At 41.3% G+C, this 24,317-nt stretch overlaps 1 long non-coding RNA gene across 1 annotated transcript; it reads right to left on the reverse strand.

Moving 5' to 3' along the window:
- Positions 1 to 378: 378 nt before the first annotated feature.
- On the reverse strand, positions 379 to 8,693 carry LOC109145734. The gene is made up of 4 exons (XR_002047393.1): positions 8,551 to 8,693; positions 3,104 to 3,185; positions 1,643 to 1,772; positions 379 to 966 (listed from the first exon to the last, which is right to left on the reverse strand). It is a non-coding gene; the product is annotated as an uncharacterized LOC109145734 (long non-coding RNA).
- Between the last annotated feature and the right edge of the window lie 15,624 nt (positions 8,694 to 24,317).

Genomic DNA, 24,317 nt, shown 5'->3' on the forward strand with positions numbered 1-24,317 from the left:
ACAGACAGATGGTGTTTTCCCCCATATGAGACAATCAAGTTGAACTTTGATATGTGCATAAAAATACTGTAATTTGTCAAGCTCCAATGGGGCCATTTTATCACAGATAACCAAAAGACTATATGGATTTTTGTATTTGCCTCTTTTCGATTAACACAGCCTATGTTTTTTTTAATTCCAATTTTTTTTTTTAATGGAAGCTTTGCTATGTTTTATCTTGAAGCCAAATATTGATCTTTCAGTTTAGTCTTCAGGTTTTGATTAACGCAGAAGGTTGCCAAGTGAACGGCTTTTTGTTTGTTTTTTGTTAATTCTTTTTTTATTATTCACTTGCCACAGTAAATCTTGCTTTTATTGTCCAACCACTGAAAAGAAAAAATGGATTGATTTGAGCCCCTAAATAATTTACAATGCAGAGCTTTTTGAAAAGACTGATGCAATGTTGACCTTCATTTTTGCCCCTTCTCTTGTTGACAATAGAAAGCTTTTGATTGACTTGAAAGGAAGAAAGACAGAAGATTGATTTTGACATGTTAATCATGGTTTAATTCGACTAAAGCTTTAGAAAATGAGTGTTTAGGAAGACGTTTTTAACAAAAGAAAAATAAGCTGTTGTAAGTGTGAGAATTATTATAAATATTTTGCTCGTCATTTTCATTCTCTATCAGGCTAAATTTCATGCTCCTATTTAAAAACTGAGTTATATTTATTTTTTATTAACAAATGTCCTGACGGCCTGTATTCCTCTTCATCAACTACATAATAGGTTTGCTAAGCAATAAAAACAAATAGAAAAGCTCTGACTGAATGTAAGAAAGGATGGTCTGAAACAGACTGGGAGACAAAGATCTTGTTTCTTGTAGAGACTTCTTATATCACTGTGGGCAAATAACTTGGGCTCCCAGGGAAACACAGCGAAGGCAAAGCACCAGCTCCAGTCCAACCCAATCCAGGAATGCCTTAATCCTGCTCCCAAAGGAAAACAAGATGTCATCCAGGCTATACATATTAACTAATGCTGCAAGTTCAGAACATATGTAGTCAATAATAGATGCCATCCTACCTCTCTGAGGCTGAAGGTTAGAGGAGGGTAGGGTAAGTAACACCTGCCTAAGCAAGGAATGTTTTGAGGTCTCTTGATGGAACACAAGGTATTATTCTGAGAACTTTTTAGATACTTGGCAGCACTACCTAAATATAAGGTATTGTGGTATATATATAAGGTATATATATATATATATATATATATGTGCTAAGTATATAGCACAAATAGCTGGTAAACAAATCATATAGGTTTAGATCCAGCCAGGCATTAAGCCAAGAATTTAGGTGGAACATCGTACCTACTTCAGCTGTCAGAGGCGTGAGGTAGTTTATCAAGGTTCACAAGGACACATGGATATCAGAGTCAATAAAACCCAAAACATTTCTGCAAAACACATAAACAGGCACTTCAAACACCTGCTCTCCTCAATCTACTTGCCAAAGTACCTAAATATTCTAAAAGTTTCCGTTCAGCCTGAAAGACCAATTTCAACAACTTCAGCTTTGCCAAGTTAGAAAGTTGCTCTCAAGATATCCACCTTCCAAACAGCAAAATGCTGCACAGTAACCTACCAGCCGTGCTGGGCTGGGCACTTACCAGTGAACCTGTCAATATTTCTTGCATCTTTTCTGTTCTGGTGATTGTTTAATGTCTCTGGATATGCAGTACCTTCATTAAAGACAATGCAGTTACTCCAGATTTTCACTGGCCTCACCAAGAAAAAAACCTGGATCCATATAAATAAAATATTATGTGAAAGTAATAAATATTTAGATTTTCTCTTGCAAATGTACTACCTCATTTTCACTCCAATAGAGTATAATACCAGCAAGTACTCAGGGGTCTGGTAATGCATTGTTACACTTGCCAGATATGCAGGTGTACGAGCTCCATGTGCTGAAGGGTATAATGCTCTTCTCTTAGAATACAAATTAAATTAGGCCATTATCTCAGTAAAGTTCTGATCCATCAATATGACTGTTCTGGTAGTAAATATCACCATAGAAGTAGTAAAATGTGAAGACATGCCTAACTGTTCTGGACTGGAGCCTAAATTAGATTTCCAAATAGAATAACATATGTCTTGAATGTTAAGCTCCCCCTGAAGTCAACACTATCCTTATGGACCACTTTGTTTCAGACTTTGCATTTTTTTAATGAAATCATAATTTTAACACAATACAATCTCTCTTCTAGTCATTAACAACTTACAATCAAAAAAAAAAAAAAGAGCCCTAAAAATGAGTAAGCCTTGCACCTTTCAATCATGAACTCCTATTATCTCCATTCTATCCAGATGTTACTGAGACTAATAATTTTCCTTTTATGAATAATGTCATGTGTACATGGTAAGCACAAATGTGTTCTAGGACTGCTTATCTCCATGATTTTTGATGCTCACAAAAAACTTGTACAGGTGGTGAGGTCTCTGCAAAGGTCAGGAATGATCAACAATAATAGGTTATACTAAATTTGGACAGTTTACATGCAGAAAGAAGCCTGAAAAACAGGAACTGTATATCTATACAAATAAATACACCTCATTTTATTGAAACTCTATTCATAGCAAGTAATTGCAAACAGGACATCCCAGTGGACTTAACTTCTCCAGGGAATCTAACACAGTCATCTTTACAATTGACTGTGTCTACTTTCTTTTGCATGCCTCTTTGGCATGAGTAGAATCTCATTTATGCTGTTGGGTTTTGAATCAAATATCACAGGTGTTTTCAGTTCCTTTCCATCTCTGTTTTGTCTGAAAGGTAGAGTTCACCACTGTCCTAAGATAAAAATGGACCTTCATTTAACCAGTTCCTCATCCAGGCTGTAAATGCCCTGCAGGCCAGTGAGCTGGGAGCATTCAAACACAGACACAACTGCTTCCTCTGCATTAACTTGGCAAGAAACAATATTTTAAAAAATCCCAGACATTTGTTAATGGGAACGTGGAGGGTGAAAAGGAGTAGCAACTTCAACAGGGCAAAGGCCAGTGCAGCAGCAAGAAGGCACAGCCTCTGCTTAAGCGTCCTGTTGTCTGTCCTCCTTCATCCCACTCACCTTCTGAATGGTGATCACAGAGCCACAATCCTTCCATGCATGAACAACATTCAACTCATAGCTGGAAAAATCCATTGTAGTCCTTCAGTGTTTCAAGGAGAGAAAGCACAGAATATGAAAGGGTGAATACATGCTAACAGAGAAATCTACAAAGTGACAAATATAAGTTTTTTATTGGCTTTTTTAAAGCACATTCGTTTTTTAAAAGCACACTGCAGAGGGAAGAAGATGCTAGTGATGTGCATTTTCAATAAACCAAATTCATTATCATCAAGTGAGAGAATCAAAAAATTGATTAATTCTGCACATCCTTAAGACAACTTGTTCTATTTTCAACTGTGTGAAAGTTTACAAGGACAAATCAGACCTTTGAAACTAACAATTTCTTTTTTAAGGGTGTCCTTGAAAGACTGCAGCCACATATAACTTACAGGATACAAAAAAAAAAAAAAAAAAACCAAAAAAAAACCACAAAAAAAACCACCACGTAAATAACAAAAACTCAGGTTGAATGTCAGAAATGGAAAACATACACGCAACTGCTGCAAAATAAATTACTATAGTCAGAGCTGCTCCTCAGACTCAAGAGCTCATATGGCAGTCTTTTAAAGGTCAACACTGAAGGCAGTCAAATTAGAAATGAAGTTCAAGAATATGAAATCCAGTGTTCAAATGATTTCTTTGCCCAAGGTCCTTATTAGAAAGGTAATCTCTTTTCTATCACTGTTTAACAACATATCATTACTTTGTGAAGTGTTTTAAAATACCTGGAGTACAAAAGATTATATTTAAAACCAATTCATTCTAATACATCCCAAACAATACATAGAAAATGGGAAAGAAAGGATAAAGATGTTAATTTTACTGGCAATTTTCTAACACTCCTTGAGAGAGAAAGCAAACAGCCTTAACTCCTAAAATTACATTGCAACTACAGGCCATTTTATCATGTGAAAATTACCAAGTGATGATAATTTCTCTGCTGATTTTAAATAAAGCTTCTTGGACTCTCTCACACACTGTCCTTGCCACTCTTTTTGCTATTAAAGAAAAACCCGTGAAGTTACCCCCCAGGTGAATTTTGCCAAATACTTGTAGTTCCAGTGTCAGAACCATGTCTTGCATAATGGAAAGTTTACATGAAAAGTCAAGGTTTTGATGAATGTCACACTTGAAAGCCAATTAAGTGGGCTGAAAGGAAGACACAATTTCCCATTGTCTAATTGCCTCACAGCACCTTCAAGGTAATAAATTTGTCACATTGAATTATTAATGAGGAACGAATATTTGAGTTGAAGCCTTGAATAGAAAGTAGTTCATTATCAGTTGGCATTGTTCCTTCCAAATAAAAGAGGGGCACTATGGGAGTTAAAGAAAGTTGTCAGAGAAAGCTTTCTCTCGCATCACTGTCTCACACACTAAATGCACCTTTTACATCCTGTAAACATTCCAATGAGGGGGAAAAATTATGGTGCATTTCATTCCTAATTCTCTTTGGCCTTTGCAGCCTGACAAATAAACTTCCATCTGGATCCCCCAAAACACACGCTTTAACTGTATCACTTCAGACACAGAGGTTGGAAAATTTTTAGAATTGGCTACATAAAAGTACAAGGAGCACAATAAAGCAGAGGCCAGTTTTAGGTTTATGTGGCTCTTAAAGGCTTTCTGTCTTATCTCCTCTGCAAAGCATTGCTCACACACCTGCTGAAGCCAGGGAGACAGGTAGATCCATGTATTTATCCTTAATCCACAGTTTCTAAAGCAAAGATGATGCACTTGACAAACATTCATTTCAGGACAGGAGACCTTTCTAGTGGTGAGGGACTCTCTGCTACACATCCTATGAACAGTGAGAGAAGTCATAGAAAAAATGGGGCCCAAGTCCTTGGTTTGGTGTTAGATCAAATTATGAAATTGAGTTCCTTTGGGCATATCTTGGCTTTCTCAACAGCCCAGACTGGCCATGCAGTATCTGGAACCCTGCCCTCCCAGACCACAGGGTGGCTGTCAGCTGTTGGAAGGACTAACCCCACAGACAGCACCCACCTTTGCTGCTGTAAGTTACAGCATCCTTCACTGCATTCGTGGTACCCCAGAACTTTCATCTTGGGGCACAGAAGAGCAATGGAGAAATCCAATGGCAGTTACAGAGCTTGCAGAGGAGCAGCTTTGGGCATTAACACTTGTGGGGGGGGGCTTGGCTGCAGTCATGTGTAAAGACCAAATCTTGTTCTCCTTGGGCAAAAGCTAAAGTGCTTTTAAGACTCTTTTGAGATGCAACATTTGCCAGAGAGGTTTGTTGATCTAAAGAGGTGCTTGAAGGGCCTATTCCAAATACTGGTTTGAGCCCCTAGCAAGAAATCTCTTAGACACGGCATTTCTGGCACTGTATCAGGACTCTGTAGAGATGAGGATGCCTTGGGGCTTCAGCAGCTTTAATTTTGCAATGAATTTGACTTGGTGTCTTTCATGTATGTACCAGTAAGACCTGCAGTAGAAACCTTAGAAGTTAATGAATAAGACAGGGCGATGTACAGATTTGGGCATATAATTACTATAGCAACACGTGCTCTTTCTTGCACTACACCATGAGACCTATTAGGCATGCCACAGTAAACCAAATAAATCACAGGTCACAAAACACAGCAATAAATCCTACCCATATTAAATTGCAAAGTAATTAAAACTGGTATGATATTTACATTTCAAATTCACTAATAACATCAGAAAAAATTCTGATTACAAGTGCATCCAAAGCAACCTCTGAAGTGTTTCTTTAACTACTCCTGACATGAAGCCCTGCTTTTTCCAGCAGGGCCAGATGTACAAAGGTTTATAGATACATAAATGTGCAGCAGACTCTTCCTAAGGCTTCATAAAAGTTCCTTTCTTGGTTAGATTCCTAATACCACTGAAGTAATCTTACTCTAAAAGTAAATTCTACAAGAACACACCAAAATGGGCAACTTCAGCTAATTAAGTTTTTGCAGAACACTGAATAGTACTATTTAAACTGCTTAATGACAGCTTGAGTTTTCATGTCCCAGTCCCACCTTCACCCAGGGTCAATTCAACAAACAAAAAAACCAGGTGCTCCCTTAGTGCTCTGGTACAGGCATTGTTGAAGGGTCTGAGTGGAGCCTGACCTCCTATTTCCACTGTGCTTTGCAAATAGAGAATCTCAATCCCCCAAAAGCCCCCAGGCCAGAATCTTTCAATAGTGCTGAAACAAAAAACAAAAAAATGAATTCACTCATATAAAATCTAACAGTGGAATACTCATTATCATCCCTGACTTACAGGGCAAGTCAAGCCCTTAGTCATCCTTGTCTTAATATACTCTTGCTACAGACAGTGAACAGTTTTCATCCTTTTTCAGACTAAAGCATCTACTGCAGATCATACTCTGAAATTAAACTCAAGCTTTCATTACCCATGTGGTGGATTTTATTATTCCTTTTTTTCATGTTGGTCACCTGGCAGTAGCTACATGCCCTCCTCAGGACATGGCAATTAGACACCCTGTGCTAGACACTGATATTGCACAGTCCTGGGCTTGCACTCCATGCAGTGACTCCCAGTACATCACCAAGCCACTATAAACAGCAGCCAACACCTCCTGGCAACCTATGAAAAATGTCCTATTTTGAAACAATTTTGCCTCTGCATGATGTATGTTCTGTTTTGCCTTTCCCTCGCTCTTCATTACTAACAACATTTGCATGAAAAATAGCATCTTTCTTTTTCAAAAAGTTCAATTCTTCCTGCTGCTGCTATTTTTTTCCCTGCACTTGAACTCATAATCCGCTCTTTGTGTAGCTACAGTGGAATGCTGTGAAAATGACTGTGGTATCAGCAAAAAGAATAAAATGTAGCTGCTGATGAGTTCTCAGGAGGAAGGCTGGGGGCTAATGTCGCCCTCAGTACTCAGCACAGAAACCAAATGGGCAGCTGCCAACATTTAAAATTTTGCCACCTTCAGTAGCAGTTCTCTGGCTACAGCCTCACAGCTGTAAGTGGGGCTGGAATTTCTGCAGGCGTGCAGCACATCCATCTCTGCGGTGTCACACACAGCCTGGAGCCAGATAACCTCTGCCTCTTCCCTTCTGCTTCACTCCCAGGGACAGCACCGACCACCAGCCTGTCTGGAGATGCCCCTCCAAAGTCATATACAAGCAGGAACACTCACAGGCGTGTGAGACAACCCATGAAACACCTTTTCTTTTGCATCTTTGCTCAAATCCACTCAGCAGACTACAGCAGCCAGCATTTTCCTAACCCACTGCTTTTCACTCTGCAGAGGTTACTGACACTCAACTCTCACCCCTTTCCCCTCTGTGTCACAGGCCACCTGCTACCTGTGCAAAGACCTTCCTCCCATGCTGACCCTTGCACTCTGCAGGGACCATCTGGAAAATCATTCCAGAACCCCCCTCGCTCTTCCCAGTCCATTTCTTTAATTCCTCAGTGGCAACAAAGAGCCTCACAACAAGCAAGTCACTTCTCCTGGCTGATCTCAGCCTGTGTCTCCCCTGTGCTGTCAGGACTGCATCCATCATGCCCCAGCCTGTGTTTTCTCTTGGGCAATCACCATCACTTTGTCCACTGGGATGTGCATGGATAATGCTCCAGTTTGCTCTGGCACAAAAAAACAGTGCACATACATAATAAGCAAGGCTGCAATATGGAAAGCACAGGCATATGTTCATTTCACCCATTTCCCACTGTTTTTGCTGGCCTTTATCCCTAAACATGAAGCCAAACAATGAAATTATGTTTATGGGGAAATAAGATCTGTGGGACTCTGTCCAGTCATTTTTCCTTGTGTAAAACTAATACACAAAAATGTTTCTAGCTTAGAGCTGGAACATTCAACTTCCCAGGGAGAATATTTCTGCAAGAATGTGGCCAAGGAAATTTACCCCAGGAGAGAGGGAGCAAGAACCACCTACATGTGGGAAAAAATTAGCCCAGAGCAATATAAGCGGTGCACAGACCTTTTGCTGGCCCTCCACAGGGCCTGAATTCTCCCAGCATACCCATTCCCATGCAAAGATACAAAGCACGTTGCTATCAAAGTGATGCCCTAGAGCATCACTGCAGCCATCAAATTGCTACTCTCCACTTTCCTTTCCTAGGACGAAATTACTCAAATTACATTATGGCTCCAGAAGAAAATGAGGGGGGAAAGAAGTCAACAGGAGCCACCACATGCTGTAAATCCTCAAAAGACACCTTCATCAGTCACACTGTGCCTTTTCCTTTCTTAGGAGGAGTCAGCTGCTGACTGCCTTGTTTTCTGTCCCCACCTTCTTATCAGGATTACTATAATCGTTTGATTATTCCTTTCTATGCAGTGGAGGAAAACATCAGTCATTTTAATCAAATGTTTTAGGAAGTTAAGTTTCACTTTCAAAAGGTAGCTATCTGCATGAAATACTTACTATTCTCAATGCCTTTAAACAGAACCTGTTTTCCCCAAGTGCCTGAACACTAGTTGAGAGCTCTGTCATCTTCTGGTGATCACCCATTTTATTTTTTGAAGACATGGTGGGCTGCATTCATCCAAGAATCTCTGCAAAATAGAAGAGATCCATACACGATGAACCCAATTTACAGAGCAAGTGTAGTCCCCTCAAACCCAGTAATAGAGAAACACAGAGGTGCAGGGTTGAAAAGAGCAGCAGCTGAAAGCCAGCAACTGGAAAAAGGTAAAATACTGCAAATGGAGAGAGAAGAAATAGGGGAAAGCCACAAGTCCAAACATCTCTGTGGAAAGTAATTCACAAAACTCTCCTTGCTTTGACAAAACCAGCTTGGGTGGTGGGGATGAAACTCCAACTCTGCCCTTGCCTTCCCACCAGTTTTCCTCTCTCTGGTTATTAATGCAATAAACACAAAGGCAGAAAAGATATTTTTAGGAAAATCAGTGTTTTTAAGATAAAACATCAATGTAATTCAAACAGGCAAAGTCAACTGCCTATAGTAAATTAAGTTTAAAATTTTAACAAACTGTCATGTAAAACTGGTGGTGTCTGACAAATTGAATTACGATAGTAATACATCACTCACAAAAGTATTATTGATAGTGACAGGAAGATATTGAATCTAAATTATTCATTTTTATTGATTAAACAGTATCTCTTCACCAAGAATAGGGCAAAACATCTGACAAACATTTGAGATTCGTATTTTAGCTCCTGAAATAAATAGCTGTCAATCCACCCATGCTGGGCTTTTGCATATTCCCCTGCAGTGGATCAAACTAGCATTAAACCTTCTTGCATGGAGAGCCATTCATCCACATTTCTTGAAGCTAACACCAAGCTGCAAAACGTTCTTTCCCCTCCCAGAAACCACTTTAAAAGCTGTTTCTGTGAAGATGCACACACTTGTGTGTCCCTGCGAGCAGCTGCCTTACCCACCTGCATTTCAGAGTAGGTATCCCAGGCAGGTGGGACCCCTTGGCTCAATAGCAGCCACAAAGTGCCATCCCTACTGCTAAATGCGTCTGCCCAGGACCAGTCAGGAGATTTCAGCTGAAGTCTGGACCTTCAAATCATTCAACAGGGCCACTCTGAACTTCATTCCTTGCCAGCAGCAGTGATATCCCAAAATGAAAGGAGTAATTGCTTTCTGAGCTGAAAGACTAATCCAAGCCACACTGAGAATACTGACCCTAAGCAGCTCTAACGTGTATTCCAAGAAGAAAAATAATCAGGGAACAGAAAGTCAGGTTGCCTTCAATAACCAACGTGCACTTTTTCCCCTCAAACTATTACCTGTGAACAGTCCTGGGGATTGTTATTTCATTTAAATTCCCAGTTCCTTGCCCATATTCTGTCCTTTGAGGTTTTCACTGAACATGGCACTGAGCATCATACATATAATGGACAAATAAATCTACACCAGCAAAGTAGGTGGAAGTGAAAGAAAAAAGTTTAAAAACACTCAGCCCAAAACCAAGCAACATATGGGAAGGAGGCTTCTTGCACCCAGACACGTGCATTTGATAGTTTTTGGAGACTTTTGGCCATGGGAGCTTTGACATATCCATAAAATCCCAAGCTTTCTCCTACTATAAAAGTGAGGGAATGTCCAGCTGAGAGTTTGGATATGTTTGTGCTGTTAATGTTTTTACTTATCTGCACAGTCTTAAGGGCTGAAAGAAAATAAAGGAGCATGTGTGTACATCTGGGTGATCTTCATGCACAGTCAGGGTGGCAGAGCTGGTGGATGCAGTCTTCGGCTTCCTGTAGCAACTCACTCTCACATCAAAGCATGGGGAATAAACACAATTTTCCACATCAATTTACAGGGTAACCCACTCAGAGACTGTGCACATCATTAACATGTACAGGAATAAATGTCAAATAAACCTTTCATCACCATAATGCATTTTTGGTGGATTTTTAGGAGAATTTGACGTTCTCTTGCCTTTATCTATGTCCAAGTGTACTAATACAATGATACAGTGCTACACTTCAGGCTGAATAATCACACTTGTCTCTATCTGACTAGTTTTCTCTTCAGAACATTAAATTTGAATCCTCATAGCTTGAGCACTGTTACTAACATAAGACGACTAACATTGTTACTAACATAAGATGACCATAACAATATCTTAAGATTATGCAGCCTTTAAAAAAAGATTATATTGTTATTCTAGACTGGCAAAATTTGTGTGCCAGTGCCAAGGAAGAGTTTGCACTCTCACACGTTGGCTCTCAAGCCATGATCAGCACCGGCTGTTTGATAAACCCACATCGCACACTGCACATGGTGGAGCCCAAGGCATGGGCAATTCATTAACTGGTCCCAGGACACACACCCCAACATGGCCAAAACAAGCCTGGGAGATTGGTTTTACCACTAGCCAGTGGCTTTTCCTGTGTTTAATGTTAACGTTTAATTTTTAATTCCAAAGAAAGTATTCACTCCTGCTCCGAATTGTCAAGAGGGAATGGAAATGTCGTGCCACAGCTCCATGTCAATGAAACATTCCAGAGGAGCAGTAATACAGGAGTAGCACAATTTATTCTTTTCCCTGGTCTACAGAAGAAGATAGACGTAAATAAGATTATACTAAAGAAAATTTCTACACAGTTAACAAGCAAATTTATTTAGATACCAGGCTGATTTTTATAGGGTTTGGGGTTTTTTTCAGAAAAAAAAATTCTTCCACTGCCTCCAACTGACATTTTTATTTCTTTTACATGAAGAAAAAGTCTTTCTTGTCTTTTGGTACAAGAAAGTTCAGCCTACTACCCGGATTATTTCTGTCTACTTGAAATAAAAATGAATTTGTTTTATATATTTGACCTTTGATAAACTACTATACAGTAAATCCTTTTCATTTCCCTCTCCCTGCTGATGTGTATTTGGGCCAGTATAAATACAGCGCCTTTCAGCAGCTCTGAGAAACTTCAACAAGGGACCATGGAATATTAGTTTGTTCCTAGCATTACTATGTCCTTGTTTAAAAACCCTGGATGATCCATCAGAAAAAAAACACCAAGTAAAGAACCTTAATGTTTAAATTATTCACAGCCACTCTACCAAAAAACAATGAATCCAAGATGTTTCAATACCTCTTAACACCTTAACATCTAATTTAAATACCTACTTCTTAAATGTCCTAGTTTTAACACATTTCAGCTACACAACAGAAATATCCTGAACCATTAAATCAAATGGAACTTCTCAATCCTAATCCCTTACTAATATTTCACAACTCATTCCCTTCATACCAAATTCACAGTGAAAATATATAGGAGAGGCTTTGGATCAATCCCCAAAGGTCTACAGCACTGGAATAAAAACTGGGACAAGATGTCTTGGTACCTATTTAAACCTGGAGGTTAGACTCTGTTTTGTGGGGAACAGTGAATGAAATCTGGGTCCCACTGACTTCCAGTCCCTGCAGACTCCCATTAGAGACACTCTCCCATTAGCAAGAACTCACCACACACACCTCTGAGTTACACCATCGTGTTGGCCATGGAGCAAAAGAGAATGGACAGATAAGATGTTTTTCTGCTAAGAGATGAATAAGAGCCTGTAACTGCCAAGAGGGCTGAAGAAAAAACTGATGATATGTGGAAGAAAAACAAAAAGTTTCAAACCATTCCTTCAACTGAGAGAAATTGGCTCTTTATTTCCACAGGGAAGAGTTTACAGGTATTTCTCAATGATTTTCAGCAAATAAATATTAAAAAGAATCTTTCATGTCGATAACCTCTCTTTTATCTTCTGCCTAGCCCAGAACCACCTTGTGCTGAGTCTCTGAGAACAAAGTTAGTGAGTCCTTCCTCTGCAAGATCATTTTGCTACCTGCTAGTTAGCATTTCCTGAATCTTTATACTTCAATGAAAAACAATGCATCTCAGGAAAGAGACTAGAGGAGAAACTTTAAAAATTTTAGATCATTTTCTTAATTATTCAACAAACAGCTTTTCTTGTTCAGCTTTACTGTTCTGCACAGCTGTCCTATTATTCAGCAATTAATGCTAAAAATAAAAGCAGCTCTTCAGATCCTCAGGAAGTAAGTCCTATGCCAAAAACCACTATTAAAAAGCCATAAATCTGCTGGGTGCAGCTCTCAGATGTAGAAATGTCCAGCTGAAAACATTCAGATAGCCCAGCTACCTCAGTGAGCCTCTAATTACATCAGCCCACACAAAATTTCTGAAAAGATCTTGAGTTCAAACAGGTGAACAAAGCATATCAGCATTGGCCATGACTATTTCTGAGCTGCTCCTCTTATGCATTACATGGTGTCCAGCTTCTGTAATAAGTAAATCACAAAGTTTGATCAGTTTGTATACTAATAACTGATCTAAGTCAAGGCAGAAAAAAACCTGCAATATATGATTTTGGAATGCAAATACCTAAGTGGCCAGACTGTAATCCTCACACCAGCATTCTGGTTTGCTCTGCCTTACCGCCTCAAGTTTCTTTAGAATATCCTGTTCTTGCTACAGTTTTTATTTTTTTCCTGGTGATAAAAGGTTTTCCATCACACAGAGCTATTTCCTAGGCAGCAGCAGAGGCTCCATTTTGCACTATGAGCTCCCTGAGAAGTCACCAGGAGCTGCAGGTCTCTGCACCCAATGGGGATTTATTTTCACTGCCAAACCCCAGAGCTGCTTCAAGGCAGTACAACTCCATTTCTGTGGGGACCCAGCACTGTCATTTTATCATGAGGAAAACTTCAGGGGGGTGGACACAGCGCTGGCCTCTCCCAGCAAAGAGCAATCCCACCATGTCTCCAGTAGGATTTTACAGCAGAACAGCTGATACCCACAGGGCTGGCACAGGGCACAGGTGAAGGAGGCAGCTGCCAGGATGCTGCCTGTAGGAAAGGCAGCCTGTTTGCTCTGATTTACCAGAAGATGCTGGGATGGACTGTGTCAAACCAGCACAGCCTCCTGCTCTGGGAGAAGAGGGAGACACGCAGGGTTGTTAGAGGAGGCAGCTCTCTCCTGCTACAGCCACCACATCCCACCCCAGCCCATGGGACCCTTCTCACTGGGTCCTCACCAGGGGCCCCAGTGCAGGCAGCAGGCTCAGAATGCACAGAGTGCCCTGGATGCACATGGATGGATTTACCAGCACACAACCCTGCGGAACTGGGTTTGCTTTGTAATTTCATCCTTGACACTTGTGCTACAAACCATGGACTTCCCTTGTAAGGGAAAAGAAACCTGAAATCCAAATCACCACGAGCAGCCTGAGCTGGTGAAGTTGCAAGGCCCATTTTGGCAAACAGAGGCGAAGGGCAGTCACCCACAATGTCACCCCAGCCATGCTGGCCCTGCAGCACACCTTCAAATCCACGGCAATGCTCTGTTCTGAGCCTGAGTAGCACAGCCCAAACTGCTTCCCAGCTGAGGCTGCAGCAGCACTTCAGTCCCACCACCTTCAGGGCTTCAGATTCAACTCAGCACAAAGACAAGAAAATCTTGCAGTTTAGGCAAGTAGAAAAGTATCTTTGCCTGAGTACAAACAAAACTTAGTATTCTCTGTCCACAAGCCAACTTTTGGCAATTAATAATTGGGAAAGTGTAGTAAAATGTTTTGAAAGATAAAGTTTCTAGAGATTCCTCCTGTTCTTTCAAAAGCATCATGTGAAATTGCTCAATTCCACCTAGGTGTAAAGACAAGGGAATAGCAAGCACTGCTAAGAAAACTAAATGACAACTCATGCACTTATAACAAAGTCTCATTGTTGATGGAGATACTCATGAATTTAGCCAAAAGTTATTTGCAAATAATATCTGTTTCTGAGGTTGTAGTGTTCACCATCATCTCTCTTAATTGTTTCTGACACATTCCATATTATCTATGGCCTTCAGTGACACTGGGAAATTAACTCTCAGTCTTCTTCAAAGCAAATGTGCCAAGAAACAGAATTAAATGCCGCACATTTGTATTACAGCATTCAGGCACCTGAAGTAATCAAGCCAGTGCATGCAATGACATGGTGGGAATAATACTCATATAAACACCTGTGAGGAACGAGGGCATCCGTAGGCAGATTTTTGCTCTCTCCAGTATCTTGTCTGCACTTGGTTGTTCAGGGAGATCCTGAAATTCCAAGAAGCTTAATCAGCCCATGCTGATAGAAGACCAGTCCCAGCATGGCTTGCATGAGGGACTTGCAGAGAGGAACAGAAACAAACTCTTCTCAGGGACCACTCACCCCAAAAATATCTATCAGCCTGGAGGTGTATGAAAGGTGCAGCTGTCCCAAAATAGGAACAAGATGCCAACCCTTATTCATCCTTCCCCCAGTATTTGTCCACACTTCCTGCAACACAATGCATACATACAGTATTTTTTGGCCTGTGAAAGAATTCTGTTAATGCAATCAGTAGCCTCAGATAGGAGCATCCATTATGTACTTTGGAAAGTTAAGGAAATCTGCCCACCAGAAAGGCTGAAAATTGCTGTCCTTCAGCTGTGTCATATTTACTCTCCAGGGCTATTTCCTTTTCAAAACAGTTTGTGGGCAGAAATTCCTTCTTGTGGCAGGTGCAGGTAAAAACTTACAATCCATGGGCAAATTTATAGCAGAGGCTTGGTACCGAAAGATAGGAACTGAAAATTAACTCTTACTGCTTTCAAATCCATTAAGTTCCTGTTCCTTCAGGTCTCTAAATCTTCTCATGACCTGCCCATGGAACCCAGCCTGGGTTGGATGCCACTGTCTCTGCAGGGGAAAACAATAATAAAACTTTGCTTCTTAAGCCTTAACATTTTACTAGAGCTTAACATCAGTTGGGCAGCTTCTTTAAAGGTCCATCTTTACCCACAGAGAGCAGTAAAAAGATCAGTCAGAGAGCAGGATCCTAAAATACACCAACTCTTCGTATGCATTTGAAGTCAGGCTGTCTGATCCATTGTCTTATCTCCCTGTTTTATCTGCAACCTGCAAACCTTTCCACCAGAAGATCTGTATGTCATAGATGTCTGTGAAATAGTTATTCTTCAGACGCATTTGGATGGAAACAAGGCACTGTTATGCACAGATCAGAGACTGCAGCTCATCAGCACCTCTTATTGCTAAGTGGGAAACTGCAGACAGAGACACACACACAGATGCAGCTCCTCCATCACGGTGAGGCTGCTGCAGTGCCAGAGCTGCACAACCATGGCAGAGAGAGTGCCCACAATGGGTTCCATGTGCTCTGCACCACATGGTGAGACACAAGGAGTGGTTGGAGCAGGTTGGAGAGGGGTACAACATAAATGCAACCATTACATTTGATAGGCAGCTGTCACGGAGCTTTTTCATAAACATCATGGCACAGTCCCATTAAAAATTCACCTTCTTTTCTTAAAAAATCTTTTCTTTTTTAATGGCAGTTCTGCTGAAGATCTTGCAGCCAGAGGAGTCTAGTGGCCTGGCAGTAGTGTTGTGAAAAGTCTAAGGAAATCCTTTATTCATCAACTTACAGTCTTAACCAAGTCTCTGCAAATAACCTGATTACTGTATATTCTGATATACTAATAAATAATTTTTAAAGAGGCTATAGCAAATGAAAATTAAAAGGTCTAAAGTCACAGAATGCTGTGAATTGGTCTGATAGCACTTGAGGACACTAAACAAGCAAATTTGCCACATTAAAAAAATATGAAGTCACTGTCAGAGAACTGTAGAATTGTTTAGGTTGGAAAAGACCTCTAAGATTGTTGAGTCCAGCTGTTATCCCAGCACTGCCAAGCCTGTCACTAAACCATGTCCCCAAGGGCTCCATCTACACATCTTTTAAACCCTTCCAGGGTTGATGACTCTATCACTGCCCTGCAGAGCCTGTTCAATGCTTGAAAACCCTTTCGGTAAAGAAATTTGTTGTAATATCTGATCTAAACCTCCCCTGACACATTTTCTTTTGACCCATCCTGTGTTATTTGAGGGAAGAGCACGACTCCCACCATGCGACACCCTCCTGTCAGGGAGTTGTAGAGAGTGATAAGGTTACCCCAAACTTCCTTTTCTCCAGACTAAACACCCTCAGCTGCTCCTCATCAGGCTGGTGCTCCAGAGCTTTCCCCAGCTCCATTCCCTTCCCTGGACATGCTCCAGCCCCTCAGTGTCCTTCTTGTCATCAGGGGCCCAGAGCTGGACACAGGATTTGAGGTGTGGCCTCACCAGTGCCCAGCACAGGGGACAGCCACTGCCCTGGTCCTGCTGGCCACACCATGGCTGGGACAGGCCAGGTGCCATTGGCCTCTTGCCCACCTGGGCACACCTGGCTCGTGTTCAGCCACTGCCAACCAGCACCCCCAGGGCCTTTCCTGCTGGGCACTTTCCACCCCCTCTGCCCCAGCCTGGAGCACTGTATGGGGTTGTTGTGACCCAAGGGCAGCATCCAGCACTTGTCCTTGTTGAACCTCATCCAGCTGGCCTCAGGCCATTGATCCAGCCTGTCCAGGTCCCTTCCTGCCCTCCAGCATATTAACACTCCCACAAAACCTGGTGTTATCTGCAAAGTGACTGAGAGTAGCCTCAATCCCCTCATCCAGATCACCAGTCAAGATATTAAGCAGAACTGGCCCCAGTACTGAGCCTTGGGGAAGACCACTTGTGACCAGCTGCCAACTGGATTTAATTTCATTCACCATCACTCTCTGGGATTGGCCATCCAGCCAGTTTTTCACCCAGCAGCAACTGTCAAAGCAGATGATGTGGCAAAAGAATTCATGTTGATAACACTTCCATTTTCCATTATTAACTTGATCTTTTGATGTCCAGATCAAAGCAAACCCATAAATGGGAGTCCTGACATGATTAAAACAGCCATGAAAATGTTAAGGGCTGCTTAATTGTCTTACAATTCAGCACAAGATTTAAGGGAAAAGTGTCACATATGAAAGATGGAAATTAGAAGATAGATGGAGTAAGGGTTAAGCTGAGCTTTTAATCAATGTATCAGGCCCTGAGGACAAGGACTTGGCACAGATGTGAATGAGACACAGAAGGTTTCTGAGAAGACAAGATCCACAAGGACCCTCCATAACCACCTTGCTATTAACATTTATCTTTTTCATAGTTCTACATCTGCAGTATTAAGGAGACAATTACTTATGTACCTTACCAATGCATTATTACCAAATTACCAAATGCAAACCACCATACAACCTTCAGGTAGGAGATGGCAACAAACATCTCCAAAGTACAGGCAACAGGCAAAATAAAAACAGAGATTTTAGCATTTTTAATTTATTGACTAGCAGGGAATGATCTCATGGGTGTCTGATGGCAGAGGAAATAGCTGCTCCAATTCGTTGGTATAATTGTCAGCACTGAACCCAAGCAAAGCAGAAAATGTGACATCTTTCAGCCAAACTTAATGGGAATGTAAATGGGTTGAAAAGCAATTGCAATCAGGTCTACAATTGAAATGTTGAGGTGCTTAGAAAAAATTACTTATTGTGATAACAAAATAAGTGTTATATGAACCAATAAGTCACCGAAGTTGTCAATGCTTAGGAGATAATTTGAAAATACAGAGCTTTGCAGTTGTTTGGAAGTATGTCATGGATTTTTTTTTAATACACATGACAGCCAGTATTTTGTGTAGACTCAGAGAAAATTCACATTCACTTCTGACTCATTATCATAAATAATAATCATAAAGTTTCATGCTCTTTATTTATCTAATAAGAGTGTGCATATAAAACAAAAGGCCAGATTGCCCTTCAAAATATCAGCAATTGTTTTCCCTCTCATTTTGAGTAAAATTTTTCTTATCAATTATGTAAATCATTAGCAACACACCTGAAAATCAAATACTTTTTTCCCCTGCAGAAGATCTTAGCACAGAGAAGTTGCTTCAAATCAGGAGGGACACAGAGGCAGTAAGGGTAGAAGAACACAACTGAAATTAATCATGTCTAACCCCTCATCCTTATCATAGAACCTACTAGAACATAATCATTCCTGACTCAACTTTGCCAAAATTTTATCCTAAAAAATCCTTCAGCATGTAGACTTCTTACCTAGGGAACCTATTCCAATGATGGGCCAACAACTTCACCCTGGATTGCCCAATTCACACACTTGGAAGTTTTGTGTCAGGCTTTAAGATGACTTTCCTTGAGTTCTTGTATTTTCCAGCTTAGTTTTTGAACCTTGAAATCTTATATTTCCCAGCCTCTCTGAAATATGATCCTAATTTTTTTTAGCAGAAATTGATAGCTTTTCCTAATCATTTAGTCTAGGCACTGAAACTTGGGAAACAAAAATATATACTTCTTCCAAGTGCTGACAGTATTCACTTAATTTCTTGCAACCAGGGTGGAGAGAATAATAGTCCATTGTCCTTTAACCTCCCAGGGCTCAAAAACTCATAGAAATGCTGCCCCTTGCACAGTGTTTATCCAGACTTTGCTGGAGGCCAAGGGAAGGTGCCCCTGGGTGCCCTGCACCCCCCATCCCCCATCCCCTGCCCCCATGGCCCCCAGCCCTTGTTATCATCATCCCCTTTGCTCCAGGGGACCACGCTGCAGCTGTCCTGCTCTTCTCTCTCCCTTCTGTCCTGTCACTTCCTCTAAGCACATTGATCCAGAAAGTATTTCTCTGGTCCTTTGCTCCATCTGCTGCTCAAACATTAAATGTGAAAGAAGGCAGAGCCCCTAGACTACAGCAGAAATGCTGTTTAGGGTTTGATGCTACTGCAGTTCACGTGCACTATCAATTTGAAATAAAAGCAAAATGCTTTGCAGGGGATTGCAGGTACCAGAGATTTAGCTTAACTTTAATTTGGACAAAGAAAAGAAAAGAAAAAAAATAGGGGAAAAAATTTTAAAAATTAAGATTTTCTTTTACCACCTTCCAGTTTTCCAGAAATTCCTTAATTCTATGCTAGATTACATATTAGAGATTTACATTTATGGCGATATTTTTTCCTCCAGTTTGGACATATTTATTTTCTTTGTTTATTCAGGAAATGAAATGGGAGCAGAATGGAACAGAAGAGTTTTGCTTTTTCCTTTCCAGAACAGAACCACAGCACCCACTGATTACTGGATTTTTGGTTCAAGGTTGTTTGGGCAAGCCAACTTTATTTTTCCTGAAGAAAATCTTAAGGACATTGCTTTGGTATTTAGGGGAAGAAGGAGCTCTGTGCGTTTACCACTTTTTTGTTTAACATGATCCCAGAACACAGATGAATTTTAGCACTTTTGGGCACATGAATTTTAGTGGGTTTGGGCACATATGTTTCTTCTGAGTGAAAGGCAGCAAAATTTAGTCACAGCCTCATTCATCACTGGCCTGATCCAACTTACACTGAAATCTGTGGGCACATCTCCACAAAACTGGACCCGTGCACCCAACAATTCTCCTCTGACCAGTCTAAAAATAACAGCGGTCTTGTATGAAGCCAGACATAAATGGATACCAGACAATAAATCACTGTAATAAGTGATACCAAGAGAAGAAAATGAGGATTCAAGTCAAGTTCTAGATTTATAAACCATAGAGGCAAAAGATCTAGCAGCTGTAAAGAAACAAATGGGTATGATTTACTGCTTTGTTCTGTTTGCAGATAAACGTTGCAATTGCAGCTCCAGTTAATAATCATGCAGGAATCCTTAGCTGTAAGCACAAAGAGAACAATAAAACAGCAAAACTCCAAAGTTACAACGTACAATGGAAGATGGAAGTTGATGCAGCAGGGCTTTGCCTTCCTCCTTCATTTGGCAGTACTGTGAAAGTGGTATAACGACTTAGAAAATAATGAATACATAACTAAAACTATGTCAGAATAAGCAAGAAGGGAAAAACCACGGGTTTGCTACCAGTCTCTCTCAGTACTAACTGCTGATTTTGATAGCTTTGCGCTTCTTAGCCAGCAACACATGGGAAGGGGAGGGGAAAAAATGTTTTATTCAGTGCTCAATAAATGCACTGCAGCTTCATACTGACACGGCACTCAGGACAAAAGCACTTCACTGTGCCATCAAGGAGCTGAACTTCTAGTCCTGCCTTGTCTAAAAAAACCAAGTGATGCCCCTTCTCCCAGTCAAATGACACATTAGTTGCTGTCACTTCTGTCAAGCCTGAGTTATAATGATAGCATTACTGCTCGTACAGCCTGCAGGCAAACCAAACAGCATCAGAGAGGGAGGCTGCCAGGAAGGTGCAGTCACCACCTCATCTGCCTAGTGAGAGGAATAATGTTTTTTGCAAGAGATATTTCCCAAAGAGCAGTGATCCTTGCAAATTGCCCTGAGAAACACCCATGCCTTTCTGACCAGCCTCCTTTTCATTCTACAGATACAATAAATCAACCTTCACATCCACAGCTGATAACAGTATTTTTCCTCATCAAGCTGAGGCTCTTTCTGTCATACTCAGCCCCCAGCAGACCATCCTCCTGGTGCTGTGTTTTGACACAGGCTTTTTGTGAGGTTTCTGACCTCCCCATGCTGCAATCCAGCTCTGATCATACAGCTGAATGCATGAGAGCTGCAATGTAGAAATTAGCACATGGCACAAAACAGAGACCTTTCGACCCAAGTAAAGGCAGGGTTATGTCTGATAGGATTATTGTCCTGCCATGCATCCATCCTTGAGAATAGTTTCATTTAAAAAGAGACCATTTTAAATTTTCACCTGCTTGCCAATATTCGAAATTTGTCCCATCATTTCCAATTCTGCCAGATAGTCTGAACTCCCCCTAACAGGCTTCAATTCCTCTCTCTACTGCCAGGCAATGCACTCTCATTGTTTGTTTGCTGACAAACCGGAGCTTGCCCTGGGGTTTCCGTGCCCCCAGCAAACAGCTGCCCAGGTTCTGTCCCACTACCCACCAACCAGTGGGTGTGGAACAGGCAGGGACCAGCCTCCCATCTCAGCATCACACTGAGCTGCTGCTGCAGCAGCGACAGCTCCTTATCAGAGCATCTGCCCCACCAAAGCTCATTAGGGGGAAATAAGCAAGGAGTGCTGGGGAAGGATCTTGTCATCGTTAATAATGTCAGACCCTTTTCTGCCTTGTCTTTTCATGTTAAAATTTTCAGAAGAACATGGAGGAGTCACATTTGAGAGGTCCTAGAGTACCTTTGATATTCTGATCAAACTTGGCATCTACTACTTTATGTCTGCAGTAAATGATCTTTGGAGCTCACGTACGCATCATGTATTAGCATATGTAGCTTTTTTTGTATCTATTTGATATGTATGATTCTGTTTAGCTGCATATGGATACACAGCTACCTATTCCTTTGCCTATTCTGATATCCAAAGGGATTCTCAGGCAAATTCCCACTAGGCTGGCCTCAAGGATCATACTTTTCTGAGCTATACAGGGTCACAGCAGTTACTCTGAACAGCTCATCAGTCTATCAAAGAAGTAGGTGACTCCTGCTAGCCAGCCACACAGACTGGCTGTTTTTCCCTTTCCCCTTCTGACAGATAAATTATTGCACATATAACATGGAAGTTTTCCTTTAAATTCATTAACAGTTCATCCACACACTACAGCAAGCTGTTATATTTGGATACCTTTCTCCCATAAGCCTCAGGCTGACTTCTCTCTCTTAAAAATAGTTTCCCAGTGGATACCAACATGGTTATGGTGGTGTACAGTCCCCTCCCTGTGTTTTATCCCCAGTTCACATCTCTAGTGCAGCATAAGAAGTACCAGGCTCCTGAAAGACCATGGAAGGCTCCTACCTTTGAGATTTTTATCTCAGACTCCCTGTGAGTCACATTAACTTCCTTGCAGTTTGAAATTAGACTTGTCTGGCCCCACAATCTCACTGAATGCAGCAGTGTGCTGACTGAAGCATGCACTGCCTCAGCTGCAAACACCTGGCGGGGAACCTGCCTGCACCAGCCTGCAGCAGGTTTCTGATGGAGCACATGAAGGGAGTTCTTCAACAAAAACACTGACAGCAAACCCTGCCCCACGGGTGTTAGCAATTCTAGCAGGTGCCACAGGTAGCCCCAGGTATAACAACCTTCTTCCCTCTCTAGGATGCCCATACTCACCCTGACAAGCTGCTGTGCATCCCACTGCACACCATAAACAGACTTTCTATCTACCGTGCAGAACATAAAAGAGAAGTTTTGTTGTCAATCTCCCATTATTTTTGCTGCAGATGTAATGAAAGGTGGGAATGGGCATGATTTATTTAATGAGCACATCCAGCAGTGTCAAAAGGCACCAGCCCTGCAGCCCCTGCCCCCCCACAACAGCCTCAGCAAGTGGGGCACTGGAGAAGGTGCCTGCTCCCACAGACACTGGAAGAGCTGTAATTACTGATTTCCTGCTACATTCAGCGACCTGACCTAGACAAAGTTTCACTAAGTTACTTCAGGACATGCATTTCCTCTGCTTTGTCACTGGAGCTATTAAAACCTCCTACACAGGGTTTTCCTTTGATGCAATTATTTGCTCACAGGGAACTCATCTGAAATTTTCTCCCAGACCCAAAACAGCACCCAGCACAGTAGCTAGATTTAATCCAAAACCCAAGAACTTCCTATGGCACAACTTGGGGGCTGGCAGCCCTTGCTGCTCCCCACACCCTCCTCCTCCTGCTGTCTCACCCTTGCTTTTTCTTTAACTACCAAGAATCCCTAATTTCTGATACTAGATGTCCAGAAGTCTCACATATAGAGGAATCATCTCCCCATCTTGCTTATATTACAAAACAAATTAGAGATATTGAAGTGAAGTGTGTTAATCCTGTAATTATCATGGTTATAATGAGGCAGTTTAATGATCTTGTTAATTGTCTGTTCAGCAAGACTGGATTGGAAAACATTCCTTACCCCATCCACCCTTTTAATTCTGCTTAGATCAGATGTTTCCTGTAAGTGAAGAGCTGTAGCTATGTGTATCACTACCCCATCACCAAATTAATGTTTAAAAATTGCTGCAGGTCTAACCAAAGGCCAAGTATTATATTGTAAGCAATGCCTATGTGGCCACAGCCAGTAGCTATTCAGCTATATATTAATTCAGACAAGATTGCCAGAGGAAGCAAAAACAGAAATAAAACATCTCTGTGAGGACTAAAATTTTGCTTATGGATTGACTGTTAAAGGTCTTAAAATTATCAACTGAAATAAGCTGCCTGAAAGTTGTTTCTGCCTAATCAACTCCTTCCTGTTTATTCTGCTGCACAGACCCACCCTCAGCCTGTGGCAGTGGCTAAATACAGGTGCTGTCCCAGAAGCCACCTTCAATGCCCCAGGAAACTTCATTCTCCAGCTCTTGCACACCTTGGGAGCAACTCAGGACCCCCTACCTGTGTCATCAGAGACTCATTAAGAATGATCTGTATAAAAGAAAACAATCAAGAATGGGTACACAAGTAAGTAATTGTTCACTACTGCAAAAAACACATGCTTCCAGCACATCAGCTGCTCTGCAGGAGTTGTCATGCATATGCTAATCCTGGAGTAAACGGAAAGTAATTCAAAGCAATGAAGCAGTAATTTACCCCATGTTTACTGTAATTCAGCCATGCTTTCCCTGCCATGGCTTGTTCAAAACCCCACATCTCATCCTTCCAGCTCTCTCAGCTGTAAAAAAGGTGAACTAAGTGTTACTGTAATAGGTAAAATTTACCAAGCATCTCAATGTAGAATTCTCATTTTGAGGCTGACACACCTGTGTTTCCCCAGAAAATGACTGCAGAAATGAAAAAGGATGAAGGGTCTGTCCATTTAGCCAAACATACAACT

The sequence above is a fragment of the Corvus cornix genome, chromosome 4A (assembly GCF_000738735.6).
Source record: "Corvus cornix cornix isolate S_Up_H32 chromosome 4A, ASM73873v5, whole genome shotgun sequence".
NCBI lineage: Eukaryota > Metazoa > Chordata > Aves > Passeriformes > Corvidae > Corvus > Corvus cornix.